This window comes from Athene noctua, chromosome 2 (genome assembly GCF_965140245.1).
Source record: "Athene noctua chromosome 2, bAthNoc1.hap1.1, whole genome shotgun sequence".
Classification (NCBI taxonomy): domain Eukaryota; kingdom Metazoa; phylum Chordata; class Aves; order Strigiformes; family Strigidae; genus Athene; species Athene noctua.
Window position 1 is genome coordinate 162,303,650 of NC_134038.1, and position 23,353 is coordinate 162,327,002.

A 23,353-nucleotide genomic window follows, 5' to 3' on the forward strand; every position below is an offset into this window, starting at 1 on the left:
ACACAGACAAAAAATCTCATTAAAAAGTCCTGCTAGTATGAGTAGTGCACACAGGCTTCAAGGAAATCTCCAGATGAATGATCTGCTCCATCCTAACTGGGGAACTCCCACATTTTTCTATTTCTTACCACAGATCTTAAAGTTTGGGAGCTTGGAGAACTTTTCAGGAATCTATTTAATTGCTGGAAAAAATCCTTTCCTTTTGCATTGCATTAGAGCTAGTGATTTACCTTTTAAGAACAACTCGTAATAGATTTCAAAAAAAGCAATTAAGGAGATAATATTCTAAGACTTGCTCCTGCTTCCCCCACTGCAGCTTCCACTTCCTCCCCCACTTCGAGCACAGCCACGCAACGTGTTCACTTGGCATCCAGCACAGCTGAGAGGGTGGAAAACTTTGGCAGGATGAGTAGGAATGAGTAACTGGGAGTGGAGAGGATGGACAAACTTTTCAAACGGTAATTAAAAAAAAGTAAACCTTGTTCTAGGTGCCATACAAACACAGATATAAATAAACCAGTAAACAGTAGTAGTAAACAGTAAAATCAGTAGGGCAGTAAATCGTATCAATACTAGAAATATCTATAAGCTGTCTGTTTACCTTTTCTCATTTGGACAATGCTGACTGCCATGGGAGAACTATGAGGACCCCCTAACGTCACAAGAGTCAACCATGTGAAAACTGAAGCATCGTGAGGGGAATGAGTTGACAGGCAGAGTATAAACATAGTTTATGTGTGATAGCCATAGATGGGCGCCTAAAAATCAGGCCACTTTTAGACCCACACTTAGGCATTCAAAGTATCCATTACATAATTCTTAAAACCCTTTGCCAAGTACATTTATAAAAATACTTTCTTACCTGAAGCTGCATATATAGAAATGCATTAAAAAACATTTTATGTATTTCCTATCAACCAACATCCTGGATATAATCAGTATAAATACCACTCAACATTTATATAACGCTTTACATTTTCAGAGCGTCACCATACTAACTGTACTTAATTAATCTTGCATGACTGCTGGAGTAAAGGAAATAATTTATCAGTCACTCTGGTTGCATATTTGAGAGTAATCCCGCATAATTACACCATCTGAATAACGCAATTTTGTGAGAGGACTCTTGGCACCAAAAAGCTTTAAGAAAGTTGCAGAAAGGTGGTGTCTACTGCTTCCCACGTGTATCGCCTCACAATGTTAAAATTTGGCCTAACATTCTGTACAGACTCACATGGTCCCGCTCCTTCCCGAAACCCCCAAAGACCTTAAGAGGAGATTCAAAGAAAGACAGGAAGGAAGATGACTAGTAAGAATACTCAGAGGTAGCAATTTTAAAGAACCGTAAATTCCCTAGGTAATAATCTGTAGCTCCGTTTCCTAAGGAAACAAGTTTATGTGTCTGTGCTGTCTTTCTAATCATCTGTTTGTCTGCCCTGTCCCCACCACACACAGTAACTTCTAAACCTGTCAATCTTGACAGAAGTGTAGAAATCCCAAGGAAAATTAAGTTCTTACCAGTGTTGTGAAAATTGGCAACTGCTGAAGGACAGACACCGAAATTACTGCCTTGATGACATTAAAAAAACCCAGTGAACTCAGCTGTTATATATTCTGTTTGGCTGCAAATGGCTCACCAGTAAGCACAAACACAGCTCTGTAAGAGTCACCTAGCACATACTGTTCTTCCCTGGGAAGACAAGGCATAAAGGAAAGTTCACGTTATCATAAGGATTACATGTAGGGTTTATAAAGGTTGTACGTCTGAAGGAGAACACTATTTAGTTTCAATGTTCATGGAAAAACTTCCGGGTATCTTTTCTACAGTACTGTGCAAGGTGTATTCAGGCTGTGCAAGCCAAAGGCAAGGAAGTTAGAGACTACTTTAACATAAATTGTTCTTTCAGGAAGGAGCTAAAGAATGAGATGTCAAAGAAGAATAACTGGTAGAAGCCCTGCAAAACTCCAAGAGGAAAAACCTACAGAGGCAAGCCTAAACTACTGAAAATCCAAGCTAAAAACATAATTTGTCTCAAATCATAATCTAATCAATACAAAACTCGATATATAATCCCACCACAGGATGTGGGTTAACCACAGGATGTGTACCTAATGCAGAAATTATGGGGTGAGCTAAAAGCCTTGTGCTATGCAGGAGGTCAGACTATATGATCATAATGGTTATTTCTGTGCATAGAACATACGGATTTTTGAAATGCCCATAAGCAAAACTGTTTCCACCCAACAGGGCTGGGGTTAAGATGGCCTATCTGAACCTCCTCTGATACCTAGGATGTCAAGCCACATGCTGTTCCATGTAGACATCTTTAAACCCAAAGGCCTTACTTACTATATCGTAAGAACAGTAATTAGTGAGAAGTGTGCTCCTAGTATGGAACAAGAAAAATCAAAATGCTACCTGAAATGAGCCTCTTGTAAGGATAGAGAATTGCCTAGTTGCAACACGCTCATGTGATCCTGGAAGCTGAATCATGTCCCCAGCTGCGCAGGAAGGCAAGAAGCTGCTTGGGGCCCTCCTACTGAGCCTGGTGAAAACTATTTCCAAGTCCCATGCCTTGTGGTTAGTGTGACCCTGCATGTTGGAATAAGACACGCCAGCCAACCCAAAGTGTCTGTATCTCCTCAGTACACCAATTTGTCCTTTCCTGTGTCCTGTCTCCAGCCATAAGTTAGATTCTTTGGCTCTTCAGAGACCCCAAAAGTAATCGTCTTGACCAGCTGTGCATCATCAGAGTGGGAGCAGATGAGCTCTTCCTTACTCTTTAAGCAACGAGCTGAAACCCAGATACCTGAAGTTGATTCTAGTCTCTTAATTCAGGGATGCAAGACAAGGCACACTGAAGAACATACACAGCCTGATCCTAAAACTGGGTATAATTTTCTCTCTAATCTCTTACTTGATAAAGCATCACTTTTTCAGGGTAGGAGGCTTTAAGCTTTTTCCAAACAACTGGTACAAATAACTAAAAACTAAAAACCTTTAGGCATTCGTTTAACACAACTTTGAGAGAATATTCAAAACATTCACTTAAGCAACTTTTGAAAATGTTTATCACTCCCAAGCACCCGGACAAGGTTCACGAGTCTGACCTTCCAGCTCCTAAGGAACATTTTTCTGTGGTCTGTCCTTGAAGTCTCTGTCTAGTTATTTCTGTACCCGTCTGTAAGCATGGATATCAGAACATGGCACAGATTATTGCACAGAAGAAAAAGCATTTTTCAGTGTCCCCTTTTGATACCTTTAAAGAATAGACCAGGTCTTTTCGGTACACCTTGTAATGGGAATGTATGTTAAGATGATTATTTGTGATGACTCCAATCATGCTTTTCTAAGCCCCTTTTCAAAACCAGGTGTCTGTTCCACAGGTCTACCTGCCATTTCTGTCTGATGGTATTAAAACCCACTGTAACAGCTCCTTTGGAAGCAATAGTTGGTAGCCAGAATAGAAAGTGAGCTGGGTGGCAAATGGTTCACGACAGAAGCAGTCTATCACATAGCTTTGCTTTAGTTCCCTAACCTCACCACAGACCATCTGTATATTAGTACAGATGATTTATTAATTTATTTAGGATGATTAATGTCTTATGACATCCATCTTAGCCTGAAAAAAAAAGAGAAATGAAAGCCTTCTTCAGTCCACCTCTAGCAGAACTATTTTCAATCACTTCTTAAGACTCTGACATTAACTAATTTTTCCCTAACAATCTCTTGCTTTGGCCAAAGGATTAAGTGTCAGAGGTGTATTGCTATAACAAGGCAAAGATCAGACATTTAGTTAGATGTCAAATCATGTGTCTGTCATGTGCTGTATTTGTATTGCCATGCACATTTATTCTATGCATCTTTAGACCGTTCCTCTGTGGCCACAATACAGAGTCATATAAACTTTCATATTCGGAAAATTCAACAGTTGGTCGATACTTTCTTGCCTGGTTAGTGACCCACACCAAGTAAGTATCTGCTGAGTGAGTATTAAAATAATGGAAAAAGCCATCAGCTGCAGCACAGCCAAGGAAATTCTGGTGGTTGAAATTCTTCAGCACAGACAGCCAGGTAACTCTATGTTTGAGCACCATGGAAATATTTGGAACTCGATTCTCAAGCAAGGCATCTGTGATTAAGTAGGGCTGAGCACTATGCACAGCCTGATCATTCTTCCAAAAGCTCTCCCACTCCACCCTCCATTTACTTCTGCTGTCTCTTGTGCAGCAGAATGAGGCCAGTTCCAGTGCACAGGGACTTTCCCTGGCAAAGGAAGATGGGAAGGGATTTGATACTTTGTTTTGGATTACTTGAAGAACTGCAAATTACATTTTTAGCTCTTTTTGGGTAAGGTGCCCAGACTCCTTGAGGCATAGGCTACTAAAACTGCTGGCTGAGTTTTGAAAAGCACTGTGCAATCTGGGACGACTCTGTTTTTGAGTGTCATACTTGAGACATCCTTAAAGGGGCCCAGTTTCCAGAAAAAGCTGAGGACATCTGAAAATCTTTCTCTTTCACGATGTCTCAGAGACATCTGGTATTGAAAGTAGACAAGAAGAGCAAGTATCCCCTCACTGAGCAGAGGAAAGTAAAACTCTAAACAAATAACTCCTTTTAGCCACTTCTTTTTTCTCCTATTTCCTATTTAAAATAAATTATCAGGTTAATCTTAAATTCTTTAAAAGGAAACAATGTGCTTAAATTGAAGTGTGGGAGTGGGACTACAGAGAGGGCACACCACAGATTAGGCTGCTTTTTTCCACCGAATTGTAAGTGACAATTTGATCAATTCTGTCTCAGTGAGAGGGACTGGGAACAGCTTTTTGGCTTTCCATTGTCTGCTGCCAATCCCTGACATATGATACTCAGCTCATCGATTTGCAAATATCAAAGCAGTATGGGGCAGGAGAAACAGCCGTTTCAAACCAAGCAGCTTTCGGTTTGGTTTTCGGTTGTGTGGGCATGCCAATGTGAGCGTGTGCATGTCAGTTAAGTATAGTCTGGTTCTGTATCTAAGTTCCTGTGGTTTCTAACATTTGCCAGCCTTTACTCCATCAGAAGTGATTTCAGTGATGCGTTCTACTCTGCAATGAGCAAAAGAGTCAGAAATCATCTCTCCTCACCCACAAAGACTAGAGTAGGATTAAGAAACAGAAATTTAAGTCAGACACACCCTTGAAGAGGAATGAGGCACAAGATTAGGAAGATATCCAAAGCTTGGTTGCCTATACCCTTACTAAACTAAACTAAAAAATCTCTTTTTGCTCAAGAAGACAGCTTAAAAGAAAGAGGAACAAAAATTAAAATCAGACTGAAGCCAGCCATGCCTAAGCAATATCCCATCTTAAATGTGCCCAGATCAGTTTCATTAAAATATTTCCCCATTCTCTCTTTTTCCACCTCCTAGTACTTTGACTGTTTCCTTTAGCTCCCCTTTAAACTGCAAAGCAAAATGCTTTTACTGACATAGTTTGTAATTTTAAAGCCCTAATCTTAAGCAGCAGGTGCTTAGTTTTAATGGAATTTTTCCATCCCTGAACGTCTGGGAGCATCAGTAGCACCTCCCTCCTACACAGCCCCTCACCTTTGATCCTTTGCCATTTGTACTTGTGGGTTTTCATTTACTGTATTTCTTCTGCTTTCCACAATCTGCTTTTTCACTGCAAACTCTTTGACCTCTTCTCTCCTTTCTTTTACCTCATACGATTGGCAAATTCTATCTCCTAAAAATCCTTATAAAATATGAAGGGCCTTGCTGCCTCTGGCCTCGCTATCTCTGGCCTCATTTACAGCAGCACTGTATACTTTACACTGCAATGGCAATTTAAAAGGGCCTTAAAGTGGTTGTAAATATTTGCATCACAACAACAACTATATTTTAATTGCCAGAGGTCCTAGGGCTTCTCTGCACAAAAAAACACTGGAACCAAAATAACAGTTGGTTTTACTTCATACAATTAGTTATTTTGGAGCAAGTCTGTGTGTGGGCACTTTTGTTCCATACTAACAGTTTTTGTTTCCATTTAATGTTAGTTTTTTGGTTAATTTGATTTTAGTTAATCTTCCCTTATAATTTCCTATTTTGAGTTAATGTAAATGGTTTTGTACAGGCATAATCTCAAGCAAAATCCACAGGAAAAGCATCCACACTCAGTCTGCAATGACATGTCCAAAAGCGTGGATTAGAAGTAGCTGTGCCAACTCCAGTTTGTGGAAGAAATGAGATTCACATCCTAACATTAGAACTAGAGATGCTGTAGGAAGTGAATGCCTGCTCTGTCTTGGTGCTGTTGATTGCTCCCGAACACAATACAATTTAACAGTTTAATCACTTGTTGTTTCTTACATCCAGGAACGCATCTCCCTAGTTTGTGCTTTAGTTAGTCTTCCAAGTGTATTATTTGTATTTGTCTATTAAAGAATAGTTTCTTTTTATCTTCATTTGCTTTTCTATTGCTTATCAGATACACATGCATATCAGTGTACAGCTCTTGCTCAAAAAGCAATGACATGGTGCAGAAATGACCATAACCTTATTCCCTAATCACTTGACGTGAATTTGACTGAAAACTCTGCCTTTTAAAATATGAATCCGCATTGTGCAGCAGTAAATCACAAGGGCTCACATAGCTTTCTCATAACTGAATTTTAATTGAGTTTTCCATTCTTAACGAGGCAACCCAAATCCAGAAAGTCATACCAGCCACTTCCTTAATCCGCAAAGCTCAGAGGCTATCTTCTGCACTGACAGCATGCAAAAATGTTTAATGCTAACACAAATACCTTTCATAGATTATTCTGATTCTCAGGCTGATTTGTAAGCCAGCTGTTCTCTGCCTGATTCAATGTGCAGATTTCATTTTAAAACACAGAATATTCCCTGGTTACCTGCCATATAACTAGATCTTACAGGTGTAGGGCATGTTTGTAATGCTTGTTCATCCACTTGCAGGAAAAAATATCATAAAATAAAATACTTTGTGTAGCTTTCCTGGATTCTAATGTTTTCTCCCCAACTTTCAGATACTGTATCAACTGAAGAATGCCAGGAATTACTTCATGCCTTATATATGTACCTGTTACAGATTATATTCATTAATTTCAAAGCCAGCTGCTATTTATGCTTAAAGTAATCCTTGACAGCACACTTTATATATATATATATATATATATACATATAAATATACAAACACATACGTAAAAAAGAAGAACTGCTTGTTATGACTTAAAAACATTTAAATCTACCTTGATTATAGATCTGTTACTGCTTTGTTCTTTCTCACGTAAGTAGGGTAACAAGCTTCCTGCCCCTCCTGGGGCATATTCTCTGGATAGCAATTTTGACAAACACATAACATTAAATACAAAAGACAATTATGAAAATATAAGAAACTCATCAGAAGAAACTAATAATCACCTAATAGTAAGGTCAACCATAGTACAGACTGCAGATTTGGGAATCCAAACAGTTGGATTTGGCTCCTTGCTCGATCACTAATCAACACTGTGATCACAGGCAAGTCACTTTCCCTTGCTATGTACTTATATTTCCTGTACAGTTACGTTACCCTTGCATATTTAGATTATAATATGTTAGGGACTGGAGTCTTCTCTTACTATTTGTTTATACAGTGCCTGACACAATGGGCCTCACTTTGTATTGGAATGAAATACAAATAATAATGTTCTGATATCCTGTCTCCCAGAGCTGCTTCAGAGAGTATGAACCACTGTCCCAAGTTATATCTGATAAATTGTGCATTACTCTGTTGTGGGAGAGATTTCTTTCTAATCCGAAATCCATCTGTCTTGCTGTGCTGCAAGTGATAGTTTCTGGGCAGAGAGCATACTAATTGCAGGATTAAACTCTTAGCTAACTCTTGGGTGGAAACTGTTTCCCATAATGTGGTAGAAAACACATGTTGGTTTCTGTCTGCAGATCCTTGAACATCACAGCCCTGATCTTGACTGGGATATTTAGGTTCTCTATTGAACTATGTCTGTGCAATATAATTCAATTAAAACTAAATAATAACTAGTTACCAAAAAGTATTATTGAGATTTTAGTGGCTCCAGTACTGCTTAGCCTGGTTTAGTTCCTCTTTGAAGGCAGAGACAATTTTGCTGAATCTAATGAATTCTGCACCTTCTCCAAATAAGTAGCACACCAACTTCGAGCTGAAACATGAACTATAATTTTGTTTAAGTGTCTTAAGAACATTTTAGTTTTACAAATGCAAAGAAATTTGAAACTTTTACAATCTGAAGTACATTGTTGTATATAACATTCTGCTACGATATCTCATTTCTGTGGATGTGCACATTATTTATTATTAACTGAGGTGATTGACTGACATTATTGATGTGACACAGACCTCATTGGCAAGCTGCAAGAAACAGCTGGTCCCCAACATCTTTTCTTCCCATGGGTACACAGAGGGGGCAGATAACAGACTGCCAGACACAAATGTGGAGGAAATCTTTCAGAAATTATTATGCTTGTATCCCATCTTCTTAGGATTCTCCAGTCAAAAGCCATATTGCAAACAAAATACTAAACTTCCCATATTGTTAGAATGTACTGAAAATGCTGAAGACAACCACACTTTTCAAGAAAAGCTAGACTGTTAGGCAAAGTTACTTGTTGGTTTAGTCTAATTTTTATGGTTGTGGTTGCCGTGCAGCCATGAGACATCACAGGCAGTACCACCCAACCAAGAGCTCTCCACTATATTTTGCAATATTCGAAACAAATGCCCATGGTAGAAAGCAGTAGTAAACCAAAGAGCAAAGTTAGCTGGGTGAAGGGGATGAATGGAGCATGGTGAGATATGCAGCGGGCTGGGGCAATAGATGCTTTTTATGCTCAGGAGTTCAGAAAAACAGATTTGTGTTTGGGAAAACACAGTTCTAGAGGATGGGAGTAAGGATTCTAGAGCAGAAGCTAAGGATGGAAATCCTGTTCCCATCACCTTCTAACTCCTCTGCCCTTATCCTAAAGTGGCCTAACCAATCTCCTGTTACCACAGCGAGGTCTGCCTTTCCAACTAAGCTATTTCCATATTTCTCTGCTTGGCACTAGTCTTTGTCCTCCTTTACTAACCAACCACACGAGGGCAAGCCTTCACCCTTTCACAGAAACTATAAAAGCTAACATAAAATCAGAAAAAAAAACCCGTAGTGGCTCAGTATGCTAGAAAGCTATCTGACAACGGTCAAAAGTAGATGCTCTTGAAGGAGTATGAGAACACAGCAGGAATGTCCAATGTTTCCCCATGATACTTTCCCAGCCTCTCACAATTCGCCATCCAGCTCCAGTATCCCACCCTCTTATGTATACTCTCCTGTTCTTCCCAAATCCCTCTCCCTAGTCTCCCATTAACCAACGCCTACTCTAACATCCTGAGGATAATCACCACAAGGAACTTAATACACCATGAGATAATATATCCTACGTAGCTCAATTACTCATCAACCTTCAATGCTCTTTCTTGTTCCCAAAGCCCACAGCTCCCCAAGGCACTTTCCACTGAACCCCAAGCTCTGTTCTCCCTCACTCCTTCTCCCACTCCTTCTCCAAAACCTTCTACTGACCTTAACATTGAATAGTCTGAATGTTTCATATTCTTCACTACTCACATTTTTCTAGTTCCTTCATTAATCAGTGTACTCCCTCATCTATTTCTTACATAAACTGACCGGTTTCACATCGTACAGTGAAAGCAATACTTGAAACAGAGAGGAATACTAGCAAGTGCTTCTGAGTAAATAGGACATATTTGCTGAATTCTTCCTCTGGATTTGTTAGATCTCTGCAGCTGGGATTTCTCCTTAATGATAAGTCAAGTAACCCCACTTCTCAGCATGCACTGCAACCAACATATTTTAAGCAGGTGTGGGAAAATTCAGCAAAGCACTAATGACTCCTAAAAGTGCTAACAGAACCTGAATTCATGCTGAAAGATGTAATGCCCATTTAATACATAGAGCAAATTTTTGTAATTTCTGTGTCTGGGTTGTCCAGTCTTCTTAGAGGCCAACCACAAACAAAACTAAAACCAGATTCAGATAAAGAAAAAAGATACGGTGGACTTACTTATCTTTACATTATTTAGAAGTTTCAGGGAACTTTGTCATTTATGTACATGCAACAGCAATCTTAGGGTACCACAGACTTATGTATTGGATATGAGAAACAGCCTTTCTCATCAAAGGACTCCAAAGGTTGTTTTATGGGGGGACTTACAGGCAAGATATGGCTGCGGCATCTTTATTCATTCTCTTAGGTCAGCCAATGGGAGTGGACTCTTTTATGTAAAAAGTCTAGATACTCAGCTTCTTAAGTATGACACTATGTGAGGCTAATCCAGGTGAGCATGAGCTTCCCCTCTATCTCTATTCCCAACCAGCTTTGACTCATAATATGGTTAGGGAGAAATAAGGCCAGTTTCACAAATGACTGAGTAGGAACTCAGGATGCTTTTACTTTTGGATCTGAGCTGCTTGTGGTAGTCCTAATTTAAAGAAAGTACACTCTGAAGTTCAATCTTTAATGCATCTTCACCTGGGTAAACAAAATCATAAACCAAATCACTTATCAACTTTGAGAAGTTCATCTTAATTAGTATTTTTATTCTGTAGCTGTCCTCTTTTGTAAAGCCTTCTAAATCCTTTTGAAAATGTTATACAATGTCTGTGCAGATTCTATTGAAATAATTATGTCCTGCTTGGTTTATAGACATAGCATACATGGAGAACACACCTCTGCTTTATATAGTGTGCTTTCCATGACATGTGGAAACTGCTGCTGAAATCTATGGCAAATGACAGCACGCAAATAATCCTTACATCTGTGTACAAGCAAACCCACAAGTTTCACAGAAGCTGCTCACACTGGATGTTTTTAGAGTGAGACAGAAAGGAAAGTCATGTTATTTCTCATTAGTTTTAATTAAAACAGTGGATGATTTCCTTATTCCCATTCATACTAAGGTATATTTTACAACTTGAACAGTTTTTAATAGAATTCAGATCTGAGTTTTTAAATTAAGCTTTGGCTCTCACTATCCACCACATTTAATTAGAAATAATGCTGCTTTTAAATAAAAGATTTAGGACAAGATTCACCAAATATTTAATCATTTAAGCATAGTGTAAAATCTCTGTAAAGGATTGTAAAAAGGATTTAGGAACCAATGTGTTTTGGTGAATCTGGGCTATCTTTAAGATTTTCTGACCATTTCAGAAATAAGGTCCCTTTCTCAAAGGCCACAAACTGATAACCTAGGGAAAGTAAACCACAGATAACTTAAAATTCTTTGTTATTTCTTGAAAAAAATCCCATGAAGATACATAAAAAATGTGCTATTTTCATTACACGCTAGCACCAAGTTAACAATGACCTTTCAGGGAGAAACTATAGTTAGAGGGAAGCTCTGAAGAAAGGAAGAAAGGAAGAAGAAGGAGAAAAGGAGAGAGCAACTGTGAATGTGGGAAAATAAAGGAAGAAAATGCTATTTAAGTTTTTAGAAGAATTTCTTATGTTCATCCACATCTGAATCCTGATCCAGATATGTCAAAATCAAGAGAAATAATAGTAGTATGATCATGTGGAAAAATTCTTTGACTGCACTATAGCACTGTAGCATAGGAATGGGAATACACTGAAATCAGCCTCTTTCCAAGATTGGGAAATTTAAAATTAAGTGATAGAAACAGAGGAGGTCTGAGGTTTATTAGAAGACTGAACTACAAGGTGTGATATTTCCCTTAAGTGCAAATCAAATACTGTCTGTGATACAGTAACATGCTCTTTAGGATTGTTAAAGAAGAGGGGGAAAAAAAGGGAAGAAAAACCCTACAGATTTGTAACACATTGTGTATAAGAATGAGTACTTGTAAAAAACAGTGTTTCTGATGTGATGAATTCAGTATCACTTCTTACTCTCAGACTTCCAGTATAACTGTATTTCACATTCATTAGCTGTATAAACTCAGAGTTTAGAGAATAAAAAAATTTCATACCAGAACATCTAGATTTCCATTTCAACTGCTTACATGTGGATGAGCATCCTATTTATACATACAAATGTAGTGATACTATATAGATGCATACCTACTTGCATTCATACAGTGAGCGGGTTACAAGATATATAATCTCACACAGCACACATACGGTCACTTCCATTAATAAGTTTCTGAGGTTTTCAGATGCTTACTGTCAACATGGAGGATACTGTTAACAAAAGAAGACACATGGTTTTGGGTCGCTTCCTTGTAAAAAAATATGACCCTTATGAATTGACATCTTTGACATTCCCAGTACAGATCTGATGGGGAACAACCACTGGACACAGAGCCATGAGATTCTAGCACTTTCACTAACTTGCTATACAGCTTTACATAAAGTAGTTACTCTGTGTGGTTGTGATCCACTAAACCATTTCAGTATATGCTTAAATGACGCAGTCTCTTCATCTGTAATACAGTGATAATGGTATTTGCTGACTGAACTCCTAGGATATTGTGAAGACCTAGGTTCACGCTTGTATGGAGCACTGAAGTCGTAGAGCAGCAGCTACAGTGTTGTAACCATAATGAGTGTTGTAACCACTATGACTATTAAACTTTCCTTAGAACAGTTACACTAAATTTTTTCTATGATGCATGCTAATATGTCTGGCTGCAACAGACATTAGTATTTTACACTTAATGGGCATGTCCCCTTCATTGTGTGTGCCCCCCTCAGTCCTAGTCTCCTTACTGTCCACAGTCAGGAACCTGGCTAGGCATGACAATGACTCCTTCCCACCAATACATCCTATTTTCTTTCCAGAAGAAACCATGGCAGGGGAAAGCGAGGGAAAATGAAAAAAATCATGAAGACCAGACATAAAGAGCAGGGGAAGAGGCAGTGAGAGGCCAGTGCCTGGAACATGTCATTGTTCCTCTGCAGTGAGGAAAGGATGGCCCAGTGATGAGTAGGTATTCAAGGACTGCAGCACATGAAACTCATTTATTGTGACCTTAGGGAAATTGTTCTTTGTCCCTGTGAAACAGGGATAATAGTTCTTAAGTGGTTCTCAAGATGTTAAGGCTTATGATTTTATCTGTTGTTCCGATGCAATAGTAATAGACCCATTGAAGTATCTTAAGCAAACAGAAGCTGTATTTTCCAATTAAATTTATGCAAAAAAGTTGAACACTGGTACAAACGAAAAGTCAAACATACTTATTAATTTCATATGAGTTAAAGTAATTACTACTTGAGACAAAAATTAAATAGACTGCTATAATTACTAAAGGCGTACTGCAATACTAACATGGACACTTAACTTCCTTCCTTATGTAAAAGAAAAAGAAAAGCAAGGCCACTTTTTCAGCTTCTATGAAATGTCCCAGAAGGCATTAACCTTATCCTGTAGAGACACACTTCTAAGAGAAAATGGGACCTTATTACTCATACCCACTGAAAGTGCTAAAATATTTAGAGACAAGTGAAACTGCTATCTTGTGATGCAGGTACCTACTCAGGTATCTGCCTACTACTTACCTACTAGATCAGAACAGAGTCCTTGAAGAGATTTTATGCAAGTAAAATCTGCTTTCAGATGAATATGACTTAAGAACTTTGAGAAAAGGCTTTTAACAATTCAGATCTCAATGGCAGTATTTTTGTCTGTCATACATGATGCACTCTGCCTTGAGGTGAAAAACATACAGATGGTAGATCCTGAAATGGATCAAATATTTTAAAGTCTTCCAATGGACACCTTGCACAAAGGATGAGATACCGAAAGTAAAGAAAATTAACCTTTATTCTAGCAGAGAGTGTGCTTTTAAGGCAATAATAACAAATGCTGAAACACCAACACAAAAACTTTTCCAAACTGGTTATGATTAGCTGTTCAGATTCTGTATATTGCCCTGAGGAATTTGAACACCCATTGAAACCAAGGATCTTCCTTTACACAAGGAGACATAAAACATAATCCCATCGACTTTAAGGCAAGTAACTTCCAAGGGATTTGCTACAGCGATTTATTTGCAACAGGTTTGCTGCAATAATAACTTTTCACTGTAAGTACACAATGTCTGTCTTTCGCAAAATACTTCCACATCATTTTCTATCAGAGGGCCACCAATCCTTCATGCCAGGATTTCATAAAATTAATAAATCTACTGCCATAATCCTTGCTGCTTTTACTGACAAATGTAATAAACTACAGGATGCAAAAGTCTGGAAGCCTACTGGGATTTTTTTTCCTTTTTTTTTTTTCCTTGACAAGCTTTACAGAGTAGCACTTCTGAGACATGCTCATGTGCTGTAAACCTAATCCTTAGCAATTTCCTCTTTTCTCAAATAACCTAAATATTTTATGAATAGTGAAGGATTTCCTTTATCAGACAACATTTGGTGTTGGTTTTTTTTTTTTTTTTTTTTTGCATGTGAGTTGTTCTCAAGGACATCCACTTTGAAGCAATTGAATGTTCTCAGGTTGACATTCACAAGATATACTCCTAAGGAAACATGTGAAACTTGACCAAGAAGAAGGTATCCTGGAGTTAAAAGGCATCCTGGAGTTAAAAGGCAGTACAAGCGGTGACAGAACTGAGGCCAAACCTGCTGGACTTGAGACCAAGAGAGCCTTGTTTTTTCTAACTCCACTGCAGCAGGCATTTCAGTGCTACACTTTATGCCCATCTCTGTAAAAGATTTGCTTTTCTACTGCAGCAAATCACACATGGATTGATTTTTCAGAGTCGATGAGCCAGTGAGGTCATACAGGCTTCTTCTGATATTTTCTGTTTAGTCCTCTTCTCCCCAAAATGTGAGTGATGCCCACCATTCCATCTGTAACAGAAGGTTTTGCCATACTCATAGAAAAACCAACTGACTGCTTCCTCTGGCTGCTGTAGCTTTAGCTGGGAAGTGTGTTAGTGCACACACACACACATACATATCAAGTGATATCAAGTACCCTTGTGGAAACAATTCTTCAACGCAAAGTTAGCACTGATCCATCTGCTAAAAACCCTGATTTTTTGCTGCAGAAAGAGCAGTACAACTGGAATACAGCTTTTAATGAAAAAGCCAGCACACTGGTTCCTATCAGCTTCCTGCTCCCCCACATAATGGCTGCAATCACAACTCTACCTCATCCTTCTGCTGCTGAGAGACACCCTTGATTTGCCTGGGAAGTGGGGAATAGGGCAATGTAAGCACAACTACTCCATTATTTCATGTTTATTCTAAAAGGACCAATAAAGGGATAAACACAAATCTTGGCTGAAATAACTGTGAGGAAAAATGGTTGAGGATTTTTTTGACATTTGGTTACCTACAGGAAGTCTTAAGATAGTCTAAAACTCACTCCTCCGCAAGAAAAAAAAAAAAAAAACTGCTCAAAATTTCTTTAAACTGACAAGCAACATGTAAGAAATTAATCAAATTGAAACAATTTTCATTTTGCTACACATCCAGCTCCAAATCAAATATTACAGGAGCACTGAAAATCTCAAGAAAATGCCCCATGAGGCATGGAAAACAATTAGCGGGCAAAAAAGGAGAAGTATTCAGCACACCCCTCACCCTAGAAGTCCAAGCCAATTACAGTAGAAATAGTCAGTGATTCAGCACAAAAGTTCCTTGGCAGACTAGTGAGGAAAAGGCAAGACTCCAGCTGGGTCACTCAGAGAAAAAAAATGCAATAGTGCATCATAAGGGCAGGATTTGAGTCTGCAGTCCTTAAAAAGGGGGACATTTAATTCAGTTCATGTTATTCCTGAAAAGTACCTTCCCTGTTTATATTTGCTTCTCAAAAACACAAAGTTTCCATTCAAAGTGGTTTGTTATCATAGGATCACACAGTTCTACGACCATCAAGGGTCTCTCCCATAGCTCAGCTCAAAGAATGATGCATTTCTGGAGGGCTGGACTCTGGTATTTCTAGGGAGGACAGAGTGCAAACCAAAATTTTGCCACCAGGGATCCTGTTATGAGGAGAGTCAAACAGAAGAGCTCTGGGTAGCATGTTGAAGGAGTCTTTATCTTAATTGATAGAAAAAATAATCAGAAAAGAAGCTTGGGGTTTGTTTTGTTTTGTTTCGTTTTTCTTTTTTTTCTGACAGGGGAGCCAAAACTTTGGTTATTGTCAGAGATGAGACAGGATGAGACACAGACCTTCTATCTGGCCCAGGATGATTACTCTTCAGTTCTTAAGTATGCATGAACCATTCTTAAAATTAATCTGGGGAGAGCTAGAGGTTAGAAAAAAGATCATGGAGAAGACAAACAGTGGAATAAGTGACAAAAAAATGGAGAGAATACAGAGATATGGAGTCGAAAAAAAAGGATCTGAATCATTTGGAGCAGAAAATAATAGAGCAGGAGAAGCAGAGGAGAGTTTGATGTTAAAAGTGATGAAAAGGTAACTGGGATGCTTATCAATGATATTCAGAAGAAATGCTGCTGGAGTGAAAAGATAGCAGATATGAAGCAGAGTCATCACTTGCAGCTGAGGAAGTTCATATGATCACAAGAATTTTTCATAATGTGCTCGGCCAACTGTGGCTGACTTCGTGAATAAAACAGGAACAGGGGCGAAATAACCGAGCTAAGGGACAGTGTAGTAGGAGCCAACAGCTAATTTGACAAAAGACAGCAAAAAGAAAAAAAAGCCAATCTGAACAGATTGTGTCTGAATAAAGTCAAATGCATGGGCTTGAACTTCACTGATGTACAGCATGATAAAGAAAAGGAAAGCAAGTTCAAGATAGATTCTTAACTTCCTCTGCAATAAAAAGGTCTTGTCCAAGAAGAACAGTTTCTCTTAAAGCTGCAGACAGTAAAAAATATATCCTTTAGGAATATTTAAAAAAGCATATGTACATATGATTTTATTTCCTCAAAAGTAAAAAGATGAAGTTAAAATAAAAGTTTCTGCTATTGAAAAAAAAAAACCCAACAAACTGAACAACTCCATTTCTTCTAACCCTTTTCATCATAATAGAATCATAACATACCACAATACAGTTCACACAAAACTATCATCCTTACAGTGATACCAATGGTGCCAGAAGTGTGAGGTTCATAAATTTTACTGTACAGCTGGAAGAGTATGTGTATGTGTTACAGTTCCACAGCACTCATATAAAACATTTAGAAAATAATAATTTTAAGGTGATACTGTCAATTTTTAAATAATGGTAGATCTCTTTTCCCATAGTATTGTTTCACATAACACCTGGCAATACCATAATTGAAAGAGAACAAGGGATTTATTTCCTACTGCTCCAACACAGACTGCCTTCAGAAAGCAGGTTTCAGGAGGGCTTTTAGATGAGGTTGTGGAATCTCCATCCTTGGAGGTTTTCAAGACTCAACAAGACAAAGCCCCAAGCAACCTGGTCTGAATTCAGTGCTGAGCCTGCTCTAGCCAGCAGGATTCTGGGATGCAGAACATCCAGTATAGACAATTTCAGTATTTCTCTCCTGGCAGTCAATCTTAGCAATAATGCCCTAGTCAAACAGTGTGTTCAAGACTCACTTAAGCAAGTAAGATTAAAGAACATGTAAAGGTAAACTCGGTATTTGAACAATTTCACTTGATGAGGAAGTAAAGAGTGGGAAACTCAGTATCTGACATAGGTGTAAATGTGACAGAAACTAGCAGTAGGGATCACAGATAGGCTTCATCAATGTTGTGTCTTCTATATTAGTATTGCACTTCTCTTTCACATAAAAGATTTTAAACATGGTGCTACATAACTCTTAATAAGACTGAAATGCTGGGATTTCAATCCCAAGCCCCAAATTAAGGCTGACATATGGGTGATTCCCACAGCCCTTCCCAAAGGGGGGTGAGTTTGCCTTTAGGCTTCCCTCCAGGGTGGGGCCGGCCTGGCAGACAGAGCCATTGGGTAAATGAGCCCCAGGGGTCTGCATGCAGTAACCAAGGGTCAGGTGTCCCACTGAGGGATAAAAGCTGGGACCACTTGCAGGAGGGGCAGTGTCTGTGTGTGAGGTGGATGCACTTTGCAGAGTTCCCTGTTGGGGAAGGACCTCCTGCCTCCCTGGGACTGGGCTCCAGTCAGATCTGGCTTTTGTAAACGCGGGCTGTGTAGAGATTCAGTGTGTGGCTTCCCTGGTCTTATGTATTTGGCTTGTTGACTCGGTTGTCTCCCATCCCTTCTATGGGAAACTGCATGTCACCATTTATTCCACCCATTGTTGGTTGTGCCGTGTCATTGTTGGGATCAGTGGGATTGGTGTCGATTATGTATAATCTGACTGACTTGTTTGTACCCCCAGCGCTCACCCATGTACTGACCCTTTTGTATCAAATACAATTTGGTTATTGGTTCATCTTTATGCTGGCTATGTCCTTTATGCTAGGCCTAATAACTGGCAAAACAAAGACTCAGTTCTACCTGCAATGTATGAGATTAATTGACTAAGCTTCAAACTGGCTTTTTCAATCAAATCTCCCATAAGGCTCTCCCTGCTTTCATTAGGGGAAAATGTGAAACATGGCTTAAGCTTTTCCAAGGTGTCATGCAAAGATATTACCTTGAATCTCAAAAGGTCTGTGGTTTGCAGTCCTCTCCCTTTTGCATGGGGGGAATCACAGCAGGTGAACCATCTTGCTAACAACAAACTGTGGTTCTGGAGACTTCTTGGATGTCCCTTTCTCATCCTTCATTGTACAGTTTAGGCCTCTTTCAATAGGCTTGGTTTCAATCAGGCCAGTACGTGGTGCCTAAAAATCAATACCCACTTAAGAAGCACCTCGAATCTGGCATGCGGAAATCACTTCTGAAAAACTCACATGTTTTAAATATTTGCAAACCTGAGAAAAACAGAAAAATGTAAACCATAAAAAAATTTTTTTTTTTTCAGATTTTCTGTCTGCCTATGGATTTACATTGCCCCTGCAATATGCCACAAGCATTAAACTCTGAATTGGAAGCAAATGAGAACAATTCTCAGCCACCTCTTTCATAAAAACCCTTCAATCATTTGTAATGTTTTTTGACCAGTAAATAATAGAGCTGCTTCACTGAGCTATTTAAGTCGTATTACTTACAGCTGGAGAAAAATGAGGAACAGTCATTTTCTAGGGAGGCCAAAAAATATGATAAACTCATGCAAACTAAATTAGATTATGATTTTTTTGCCGTTGATTTGAGAAGATAAAGGATAACCTTTTCAACTTTTGCTTTGCCTGGCACTGCATTTATATTTTCAAATGAAAGACCTCGAACACAGAACTTCACAAGTGTTAATAGGTTTCAGTCCTATCACCAATGTGCTGAGAGTAAATACAGATGGAACTACTGAAATATTGCTGTAGTTGGAATGTCCATGCAGAGCCTTTTAAAACAGCGTTCAAGTGATACAATTTTTTTCTTAATCATGTGGTGTCAAATTATACACCATTGTGCAAAGGCTTGTTAAACAGACTCCTGAGAAAGCATCTTCCTATCTTCCTTTCTTTTTTTTTTTTTTTTTTTTTTTTAGCAGGGGGAGAAGGTAAATCCGCAGCTTTGATATTTTCCTGTACAGTCTCACTGCTGTCCTCCGGTGTGCACTAAATACCTTTGCAGGCTCACTGGCTGTAATCACAGCACCCAGACATGCAGATAGGAGCTGGAGCTAGGACTAGACAAAGGTCCATTGCTCATGTTGGTACTGCACATATAGCTCTTCGCAGAGAGCACTGGGCAGAGAGATATTTCAACTACCTGCTGGTACAATTATTACTGGTTTTTGAATCCTGCATTTTGACCTGACACTTACATTGGATGAAATCTGATCACTGCACAGCGTGTCTCAGCACAGCTTCTCCACAGGCAATGGAGCCCTGTTAATAAACAAACAGGGCTACTCTCCAGTAATGGTAAATTCCTATGCTGCAGTGCTTGCAGAATCATCACCGAGGGGTTCAGGAAGAAGAAGAAAAGTTAAGTAAGGGAAGCATAGTGGATCCATTGTATTCTGAACCTCCCGCCATTTTCCATCACTTTCTCATTAAAAAATGGAACATTTGAAAGCATCTTCAGAGTACATACTTATTTTGAGTTATTGCTATTGTTTTTAATCTAGACAGAGGCTCAGCTGAACCAAAAACTGCACAGACAATTAGAAGAAAACCCTTAATATGAAGAGTTTACAGGCTGAACTTGCACTATTGAAATATGTAACAGTAGAGAGCCTGAAAAGTATAGCAAAACATATAAAAATACATTTATTAAAATAAAAGGTGCAATAAATAGATAAAAAATGTTTAGTTTTTCACCATAATCCAAGGTCAATTCTAAACTTATCAGTCAGAACCTGCTCTTAGCACCTCACACTATTCCCAAACATACCTTTATGGGAGAGAGCTACAGAATATATTTGCAAATTATGTGGGAGGTAACAGACAGACACCTAGCCTTTCTCTTTTTCACCTTTTACCTTCACTAACAGAAGCAACTCAGGAGTTTCTCAGAAATCTAGTCTTCAATTAGTAACTAAAATATTCATCATATATTTGACCAAAGAGGTGCGACCATTTGCTGTATGCTGACTAGTATTATCTCAATGCTTCCTCACAATCTTTTATCAATTTGATTTCTCCTGAATTACACTTAAGATTACAAACTCCATGGAGAAGGGCCTACTTTCTTATTCTATTTGATTTATTCTTAGGGAACAGCACATATGGGGATCTGATCTCCAAACATACATATTATAATGTATATATGAAGTCCTTCACTACCACAACTAATTTGTCCTATACAGAATTCAGATTTCTAAGTTAACTTCCTCAATAATTTCATGTCAATAAACTATATTATCTCATTAGAAATGCTTCATATAACTGTATTTAAGAACAGCCAGAAGCTCCAAAAGGTTTAAATAATGAGGAAGAATACCAAACCAAACCAAACCAGAGAGGCTACTTACTGCATTGTACAAACTAGATGACATGCTACAAGAAACACCCATCTTGCACTAACAATAGATAATCAGTTTTAGATGCTCTCTTTTGGGCCTTCTACCTCTTAGGAACTTATTGCAAATGTGAAGTGTAAATTCATTAAACGTCTGTATGTCTGAGGACATTAAAAATTAAAGTTTGCCCCATTATATCTTAAACTAAAAATTAAGGTGTTTTTCCAATAGCATGAGAAGCCAAAAGTACAAATTATGTCCCTCATTTAAACAAGACACCATTTTCTCTCATCAGGCAACCCAAATGTATGCGAAGAAACTACACTGTAACAGTTACCGAGAGTCTCAGTAATTCTGATCTGTATTTATGAACGATGTATATAACTTAATGCACGCTGCATATGCAACCTCAATTAATTGTTTGCCTAGTGACAATGTGGAGTATCAGGGAAAAATAATATCTCTCAGCTGTGGCAATGGCTGTGGTTTTAGTTTGTTTTGCTTTTCCATTAGGAATCTGGTATTTGTGGCTGACATTTTTATTGCATTAATGGCAGGAAACAATATGAAAAGAATGCAGACAGAAGTGGAAAGCATTGACTAAAACATTTAGACCCATTGCAGGGACATTCTAATTATGATGGTGAGTAATAGACATGTAGTGGAAAAGGCCAGGTTCAATAAATGTTCATGGAATGAGCTTCACACTTTAAATTTGAGTTTCAAGTCTAAAAAGCTGAAGACTTGAAAAACGTTAATGAATGTTTGTTCTTTGTAGCATGGTACTGGATATGGGTCCCTTCAGTTTTGCAAACTACAGAGTACAACAGCATGAGACAGCAAAAAAATTAAAGCCATAATCTAAGTTGTATCATCAAGCAGCTTCATTGAAAAGTCCAATTATTAAGAAACACCTAGGGCTAAATCTCCAATTTAAGGTGCTGTTGGTTGGTTGAAGTTGTTTATCTTTGGAAACACAGCTTGAGTTTCTGGCATTTGCAGTTAAAGGCTGAGGCATGATGAAAATTTGGGGTCAATGTGTCATGCTCAATTTGTTGTTATAAGCAGTACAGTATATTCTGTACTAATTGCATTTATGCAAATTTTTGCATAAATTTTGCAATATTTACTTACATTAAAAAGCAACAACAAAAACAACATCACTGTTTAGTTTTACTCAAAGATGCAAGATTTTGCCATTTGCTGGGCAACTGAATATGTAAAAAAAAAAAAGGTATCACAGAATTTATGTCAAATTGGAGATATATCTAGATTTGTCTTATTAAAAGAGGACCAGATCTAACCATCAGTGAAGTTAACAGAAGACTTCCCCTTACACTTCAGCAAGGCATTAGATTAAAGCATTGTTTTTTGGTGAGTCACAATTTGCTACAGCTGTCATTTTATCAGTGTTACAGACCTTATTTGTGCATTTCAGTACATCTTCTTTTTATTTTGAGCTTTGGAAGTTTTCTTGTGGGCTAGAAAGTATGGCTTTTTCAGGAACTGATGTATGTAAAAATTCTGTTTTGAAGACAACTGAATGAATTTGAGAACTGTCACTATTAGGTTAATGGTTGGACTAGGTGATCTCCAAGGTCTTTTCCAACCTAGATGATTCTGTGATTCTGTGAATGTGAAATATATTGATCTAAATATAATGTCTCCACAGTTTGGCTGCAAAGGATAGCAGCTGAACCCTGTACAGTGACTGCAATACAAACATTTGTACATGTGAGTAACTGTCCATATTGACCAGTTCCATAGGTTCAATGGGACTACTCGCTTCAGTAGTTACTGATGTGCATGGCTGTTTGCAGGATCAAAGCCCTGTTACAAAGTAGAAGGAAAACATCTCCTTGGAGGGAGCTACCAAACAGAAAATACATGAGGGGTAAGGAACAAAGAGATATTTCAAGATGAGGTACTGCACTGAGAATAGATGAGTCATGGAAAAGATGCTAAGTGATTCATTAATACCAGAAGCTTAGCCAATAAAGAATGCCCAAGTATGAAACTAATGACCGTGCTTTTACAATACTACCAAACTATTTGCTTTTGTAAACTTAACATAGGAATCATTTTCTCCCATTTTGAAAATTTATTATGCAATAAGTTGTCACTTTAATAAACTATATGCATGGCTGTGATAACAGTTGCTCAAAATACTAAGGACTTTACAGTTTCTGTTTTAAAAAAGAAAAACACTAGGAACTTCAAGTCCTGCCAATTTTTCCTCCCTGCCAAGTCCTATTAGCATAAATGAACGGTTTATTTTAAGAAATGCCTGATAAATTACTCTACACAATCAGTAATGAGGGTACTGTCAGCAAAGGAGAATCATTTCCAAAATTTACTTGGCACAAGTGAGTGGTTGACTAGCTCACAATCATGTTACATGGCCTGAG

The 23,353-nt window shown here is 38.3% G+C and overlaps 1 protein-coding gene across 4 annotated transcripts in view; it reads right to left on the reverse strand.

Moving 5' to 3' along the window:
* SUGCT (succinyl-CoA:glutarate-CoA transferase) overlaps positions 1-23,353 on the reverse strand; it is a 333,192-nt gene that overhangs the window by 6,039 nt on the left and 303,800 nt on the right. Inside the window, exon 14 of one of the 4 annotated variants that reach the window (XR_012633080.1) lies at positions 18,576-18,765. The exons of the other annotated variants lie outside the window; for them this stretch is intronic. The gene's annotated coding sequence lies outside the window, so the exon portion shown is untranslated. The remainder of the gene's footprint in view (positions 1-18,575; positions 18,766-23,353) is intronic. 4 annotated transcript variants of the gene reach the window in all.